We start from the raw sequence: 7871 nt of genomic DNA, 5'->3' as shown, positions 1-7871 counted from the left end.
TTTTATAGTCAAGGGGGCGGGCGCTCAGGAGTGACGGGCCGGAGGACCAATTGTGTCGGGAGGCTGCCCGCCGTCAGGCCTCGGCCCCGCTCGGTCCGGGACGTTGGAGCCACAAGTGAAGTCCAGGAAGGCCCGGACTGCTGCTGGGCGCGCGCGCGATCCGCCCTCTGTCTGAGTCGGGCGACCCTTGGAAGACGCCTGATCCAGCAAAGGGCGCCCCTCCCGACCTCGGGATCCTATGAACTCGGCGCAGGGAGGTGCGATCCGCGTTCTGGGATCCCCACCCCCTCCCCCAGTCCCCCCTTTTCTCCAGGAGCCGTGAGAACCCCAGAGATCGTTGTTTGATGCCCCGTCGCGTCAGGAACCGAGTCCCAACCCTGAGAAGGTGATGGAGCCAAGCTCGACCCAGCAATGTGAACAGAGCCTTCGCCACATAGGTGAACAGATAAAGAGTGCCTTCTGCCGGTCTTGACCTGCATGGTACCACTTAATCCTCCCAAACGGTTCCTTTATCATCCCCATTTTACAGATGAGAAAACTGAGGCCCAGAAACGGTCGGTCAAGGGTAGTGCAGGGATCAACTTCCAGATCTCTGACTCCTGGATCAACCCCTCCCTAAAGCAGCAACCACTTGGATTTGTTTGCACCCCACCCCCCCACCCCCCAATCATTTATCCTCTTGGTCTATAAGCCAAAGTCTCAAACTCACGTGGTCCCAAGGGACAGAAGGAAGTAAGTGCCTCCGCTGAAGCGTTGGCAGCATGGCAGAGAGTGGCCCTATGGGACACCCACCCAGAGATTCCCACATCCATCAAGATTTTAGACTAAAGAAAGTGCTCTGCCTTTTACAAAAACCACTGGACCAAACAAAACCCAACTGGGGCTGTGTTCACCTCAGGAGCCACAAGTTTGCTACATCGCGTGGGGTGGGGTCTCTGAAGCCTCGGAAAGAACAAGAAAACAAATCGGTATCTGTGACTGTGGTTTTTCAACAGTGACCACACTAGCACCATGCAGTAGAGCTTTCTGAGACGCTGGGAATGCTCTGGAATTCTGTGGCATTCAATATGGTGGCCACCAGCGCCATATGGCTTTTGCACATCAGGAAACTGAATGTTCGCATCTAAGTAACCAAGTGCCGCTCCTCAGATTCTCAAGTGAGTCTGAGACCCCACGAGGGTTAAAGCAACCAGCCACAACAGTCACATGTTTCACATCGGCTGCTGGCCTTTTTTTCCTACCCATTCGCGTTCCTACTCATTCACTCAGCCATTTTTCTGGAGCTGCTGTGCTGGGCGTTGGGGACAGTGAGTAAAACTCACTGTCAGAGTGGCAGAGACAGACAATAAACGGGAAATGAGTGAAATACATAGTAGGTCAGGTGGTGGTGTTACTGAGAAAAGCAAAGGACTGAAGATGGGAGAATGGGGCTGTGATTTTTAATAAGGCGGGCAAGGGAGGCCTCCCAGATTGGCCTCTTAATGCAGAAGCGAGGGAGAAAAGGAGAGACCCCCTAGAGATCCGGGGAAACAGCACGTTCAAAGGCCCTGAGGCAGACCATGCTTGGTAAGTTGGAGGCCCCGCCAGGAAGTTGATGAGGGGGTAATGGAGGATAAGAGTCCTGGGATGGATAAAGCTCAGAGAGGTTACGTGAGCTGTCTAAGGTCACACAGCTCAAGAGTCACTGGGAGTAATGTCTGGTAGCACAACTTTGGAAGGAAAGGAGAACAGCCATGCCCACCTTCCTCCCTAGCGCGGCGCTCAACCCCCGCGTTCAGCTCTCCGCCAGTGCAATCCGGGGCGTTGGCCATTGCGCATGTGCGTATGTGGGTGGGGGAGGGGACCGCACCACCAGCAGCGGCTACACGACCAGAGGCTTAGTGCTCGCTTTTCAACACCACTGCCTCCTCCTCCTGGAAGTCTTCCTGCCCACCTCCTCAGTCTCCCCCAGGCGAAGGCTCCCGGACAAAATAGAGGATGTCCACTTCAATTTGAATTTCTGGGCAACCAGGAATACATTTGGGGGGTATAAGTATATCCCGTGCACTACTTGGGATATACTCAGCGTTCAAAAATGATTCCTTGCTGACCGGAAATTCAAACTGGGCTGGGCATCCTTTTTATTTTTCTGTTTTTGTTTTTGCTAAATCCGACAACTCTACCCCCAAACTCACTTCCCTCTCTCTGCCCCAGCCACGTCCCCCCTCTGTCACCTCCTCGCCTGGGTGGGCTCCTTGAGGGCAACACCTGTCCAGGATTATTCCCAGGGTGGGAGGTGAGAAACATACTGTTTTCTGAGCTATTTTATTACATTATTCAAAGGCCTGCCTTTAATTTCCCCCATTTTCTGGATGAGGAAGCTGAGGGTCAAAGAGGTGATGTTCCAGGTCGAAAAACCAGAAATGGGTAGTCGGAATTTGTTTGAGATCTCAATGTACCCTCCTCCTCCTCCTCCTCCTCCTCCCGGCTTCCCCTTCCTCTTCTCTAGGCACACTTTCCAGTGGAAAAGCTCTGAAAACTCCCATTCTTTTGCGCCGAGTCTAGAGGAAGGAGAGACAGACCAGCGTTGTGCCACTAGGTGGCGCTGCCGGTCCCAGATTGGTCTCTGCTTGGCCCAGGTGTCCCCTCCATCCACAGTCTGACCCTTCCCTCCTTCCATCCATCCATCCATCCATCCACCCATTTATCAAGCATCTCTTATTATGTGTGAGCCAGGTCAGGCCTGGCTGCGAGGACCTAGTGATTCACTGCATATTCAGTCATTCAGCAAACAATTATTAAGCACCTGCTGTGTACCAGGCTCGTGCTCGGCAGCCCTGGGGATTCAGCCTCTACCGCCTTCAAGGCACTTGTAACCCAGTAGGGAGACACTTGCCAGGGACTAGAAGGGCTGCATTAAGATTTTCACAGCACTGGGGCGCTTGAGTGGCGCAGTGGATTAAGCGTCTAACTCTTGATTTCCGCTCAGGTCTTGATCTCGCGGTTCATGAGTTTGAGCCCCATCCGCATCGGGCTTTGCACTGATAGTGCAGATCCTACTTGGGCTTCTGTCTCTCCCTCTCTCTCTCTGCCCCTCCCTCCCCTGCTCACGCTTTCTTTCTCTCTCTCTCTCAAAATAAATAAACTTAAAAAAAAAAAAAAAGACTTTCACAGCCCTAAGGCACTTTGGAGTCCCTCCCTCCATGAAAAAAATATTGCAAATGACCTTTTACAACTGCACTGGTATTGCATTCATTCTTTTCTTCTGAATTTAAGATAAGTTGAAACGAACCATTTCCACGGGCCCTTAAAAGTGTCATGGGTCCTGGGTCTCCTGGGTCTGACGAGTAAGTTGGCTCTGGTGCCCAAGGGTCAAAAATAGAGGCGATTGGGCCGCGTTGGAGCTACACAGGCACAGTGGAGCCCAGAGGAGGGCTGGACCCAGGCTGTGGGTGGTCCTGGGAAGCCTCCAGGAGGAAGTAACGTCTAGGCCGAGTCCTGAGAGAGAGGAGGAATCAGCGTCAGGCAGGTGAAGGCACTGGAGAGGTATTCCAGGCACAGGGAACAGAGAGTGTGAAGGTGCAGAGTGAGAGGCTGGAGGGTAGAATGTGGTGGGGGCAGGGTGTCAGAGAAGAGGGACCAAGTCCGACAGTTCGGTCAGGGCCAGGCTGATAGGAGCCCTGAGGACATTAGGGAGCCACAGAAGGTTCTGAAGCATGGTCAGCAAGGGCGGGTGGGAGGGAGCATTGGAAAATGTCTTGGGCCACCTTATGGATAAAGGAAATCAGGAAGGGGAAAACGAGCTCACCTGCTTGAGGGAAGTCTTACAGAAAAGGTGGAAGTCATAGAAAGGATGAAAGGGCAATACAGGAGGACATTCCAGGCACCGTGATGAATTACTCATTCAGGAAGTGTGTATTAAACACCTCTTGTGTGCTTTGCTGAACAGTGGTGAAACAGAAAACGGCCGTCCGGATGAGGTGTACGCCAGGCAACAGGAATTCCTGTGCAAAGGTCCTGGGGCAGCGCTGGACTGCTGTGTTGGAAGAAGGGTGAAGAGGCCCGCCCAAGTGGCCAGAGCACAGCAATCCAGGGCGGGGAGAGAGGGAGGGGACGAGGCAGGTAGGCTAGGGAAGGACCTGGGCTTACACCCCGGTGGGGTGGGGAGAGGCGGAGGTGGGAGCCCTGGAGGGCTGTGGGCGAAGAGGGGCCCCTGACTCAGGTGGGGGCATAGCTGGGGTCTTGAACAGGCAGGAAGCTTTTGGGCAACCACGGTGCCTTCTGGGAGAGGGGGCTGGGAACCAGGAGTAGGGGTTGCTTGGAGCCCTGCTGAGGAAGGGGCTTCATCAAGCAGAAGCTTTTGGCCTTTATCGTTGAAACGGAGGATTGAGAGGAGGGAGGCCCTGTTTAGGTCTCTGGGGAGGGGGGTGGAGTCTTCAAGAGGCAGAGAAAGGCAGGGGTGAGGGCAGGGCAGGCGGGAGCTGACGGCCCATGACCAGGCCTGCAGGGAGGGTGGGGGTAGGTGGGAGAGACCACGGCAGGGAGTGGACAGGCCATGGTGCAGAAGGTGAGGTTGACTCGCGCCTGTGGCGAGGGACCCAGGGGGGGCGGAGGCCACCTAGGCCCTCCCCGGGGCTGGGACCAGCGGAGGAATGAGTTTGGGAGGGCGTTGGTGAGTTTAGTTTTGCCTCTTTGAGAGCCCGTGGGTTGCAGATATATCGAGTAAAATTACAAGATACCCAGTTAAATGTGAATTCCAGATACGCAATGAATAGTTTTTAGCATAAGTATGACCCCAATATCGTAAGGGACATACTCATGCTAAGAAATGTTAGTTTCGCTGCGCGTCCTGTATTTTTCCTGGGAGCCACACCCCAGCCGCAGCAGCCCTGCCTACGTCTTCCCCAGCGACGCAGCTCCAGCCAGTGGCTGGACAGTCTGACCAACTGTGGCCCGATGGCCAGAAGGCAAGGTTTTGTCTCCTTGTGCCGGCTCGCCGCGGGAAACCGGGGGTCTTTTAACATGCAGGCCCTGGCCTGTCCCCGCCCCCCCTCCCCCCCCCCCCCCCCCGCCCTCATGGCGCCAGCTGCCCGCTGTCCCCTGCACGGAGGTACGGGCTTGGGGGGAGGGGAGCAGCTCTGAGACCCACTGTCCCCTGGGCCGGCCCCTCCCGGGCCGGTCGGGTCCCACCGGGCACCGCCAGCCCCAGAATGCCAGGCCAGGGGTCCCGGCAGAGGGAAGGGCTCCGCGTGGCCTCTTTCCACCCAGCTCTGGTGGCCCGTCCAGCTCAGAGCCAGACATCTGAGGCCCCCTGGCCTTTCTGTGAAGTCCTGCAGGCAGAGCGGGCTGACTTCCTCGTCAGAATGTGCCGGAAGGACGGAGGCCTAGGGGCGGTTGACCAGGAACTAGATCCCTCAGGGCCACAGCCACCCCCTGCTGCCCCTACACTGAGTGGCCTTGTCTGGGGTGGCCAGGCCCAGCAGCTGCCAGGATGTGCCAGTCACGTTGGTGGGAAAGAACACCCCGTTCTTGGCTCTCCCGGCTGCCCCTTTGTCCACAGGCAGAGGTGGGGGGCTGTTGTCCTGGCAACCGGCCCCTTCCCCCTCGAACAGTCCCTCGAGGTGACGAGCGGAGGCACCTGGGATCTGGGGGTTCCGGCCAGAGAGGGTCTCCTGTCGCCCAGGACGGCAAAAGAGCACCCCCCCAGCCCCCCTGCCCGCTCAGGGCTCACATGTCCTGGACACACGGGGGAGGCCAGGTCACCCCCTTGGGACCGGAATGCCGGAGGTGGCAGCAGCAGGGGGGAGGACATTCCCAGCGGGGCAGGCTCCGTGGTGGCAGCTGCCGGGCCCTGCCTGTCCTACGGCCCCTGAGTTGGAGGCTGCCGCTGGTGCAGTGGCTTGGGTTCCTGGGGGGTGGGGGGTGTTATTTTGGGGGTGGGGGCGAAGGAACGTGAGAAGCACCTCCCCCCGGGGCAGGAAGTGGGGCGGTCCCAGCTGTGTTCTCCCGTTGGCCCACCTGTCCCAGTGGGTACCACAGGCCACCGCACAGGAAGTGTTCCCAACGCCCGCCTGTGTGGTCTCCCGAATCTGGGGCCCAGAGGGGAGGCAGCCGACGGCGGCGGGGAGGGGGCAGGAGCCCCGCCGCCATTGTGCGTCAGAATCTTCCAGAAGCCCCCAGCTGCGGTGACAACAGTATCTGGGGGGGTGAGTGCTTACTTCGGCCGACGCGTTTATAGACATAGGCTGTTTAATCCTGCACCTTCGGGAAGGAGGGACGAATGATGAACTCGAGTTTTACAGGTGGGGATACTGCGGCTCAGAGACGGAAGTGACTCAGCCAAGGTCACACAGCATATAAATAGCAGAGCTGGGAACCTCATTAGCATTGACTGTATCAGATACACGAACTCCACATAGACTTCCGACCCTATAACGCGGACAGGGGCTTTGCCACCTGGGGCAATGCTGCCTTCAGAACTCTCAGGGATTCTGCCTCCACTTGGGGTGTCTGGAGACATTTGCAGTTGTTCCTACTCGGGGTGCTCCCGGCGTGGAGGGGGTGGGGCCAGGGATGCTGCCCAGCCCCCACAGTCCCCAGGGAAGCCCCCACAGAGAGTGATCCAGCCCCACGTGTCAAGTTGTGCCACGGTGAGTGATAACAATCCACATTTAAAAGCCGTCATGGCGATCATCAGTAGTCACATTATTTTAACTGTAATAATTCCTTACAGATTGTACAGATGAGAAAGCCCATGTCCGGAGAGCCTGTGGTTCAGACTCCCAGCCCTGCTCGGGCACCGCCATTCCTGGCTGCTTCCATGATGCCCTGTAAGCTTTACAGGAAAGGGCGCTGGTGCCCAGGGGAGATGTAAGTGAGGACTCACACCCGCAGCCCCCAGGACGGGCTCAGACCACCCTGGGTCCCCATCTCGGCTTGGCCACTCACTGATGCTGAGGGCCGCTGGCCAGCCGGTCACCTGCCTCAGCTCTGCATCTCTGAGATGCGTCCCTTCCTCCTAAGCCGACGCGCTGCTGAGCGGTGGTTAGGGGCTCTCATCCTGGTTTTGTGAGCCTGGGCGCCCCCCTGCCCTTCTCTGAGCCTCTGCTGCCTGGTCTGTGAAATGGGGGCAGTGATGACCCTTGATGGCTGTTGTCCTGATTCGCAGATGATGGAGAGGATTAAGCGAGGCAGTCCACAGCTCGGCTTGGTGCCTGGGGCACAGTGAGGACCATGTAAAGCTTGGGTATTATAGGGGCGCCCGGGGGGTTCAGTCGGTTGGGTGTCCAACTTCGGCTCAGGTCGTGATCTCAAAGTTCATGGGTTCGAGCCCCGCATTGGGCTCTGTGCTGATAGCTTGGAGCTTGGAGCCTGCTTCGGATTCTGTGTCTCCCTCGCTCTCTGCCCCTCCCCTGCTCATTCTCTGTCTCTGTCTCAAAAATAAACCCTAAAAAAAAAAAAAAAAAAAAAAAAAAAAAAAAAAAAAGGCTTGAGTATTATTTAAAATTTTTAATGTTTATTTTATTTTTGAGAGAGAGAGAGAGAGAGACAAAGTGTGAGCGGGGGCAAGGCAGAGAGAGAGGGAGACACAGAATCTGAAGCAGGCTCCAGGCTCTGAGCTGTTAGCACAGAGCCCAATGCGGGGCTTGAACCCATGGAGCGTGAGATCGTGACCCAAGCTGAAGTCAGATGTTTAACCGACTGAGCCACCCAGGTGTCCCATTATTTTTAAGTAGGCTTCATGCCCCGTGCAAAACCCAGCACAGGGATCGAACTCACAAGCCCGAGATCAAGACCTGAGCTGAGATCAAAAGTTGGACCCTCAACTGACTGAGCCACCCAGGTGCCCCTTGGGCATTGTTATTATTACAAAAAATTCAATGGTAGTAAAA

This window comes from Acinonyx jubatus, chromosome A2 (assembly GCF_027475565.1).
Source record: "Acinonyx jubatus isolate Ajub_Pintada_27869175 chromosome A2, VMU_Ajub_asm_v1.0, whole genome shotgun sequence".
Taxonomy (NCBI): domain Eukaryota; kingdom Metazoa; phylum Chordata; class Mammalia; order Carnivora; family Felidae; genus Acinonyx; species Acinonyx jubatus.
The sequence above is the reverse complement of the archived record's forward strand: the minus strand, read 5'-3'. Positions refer to the sequence as shown.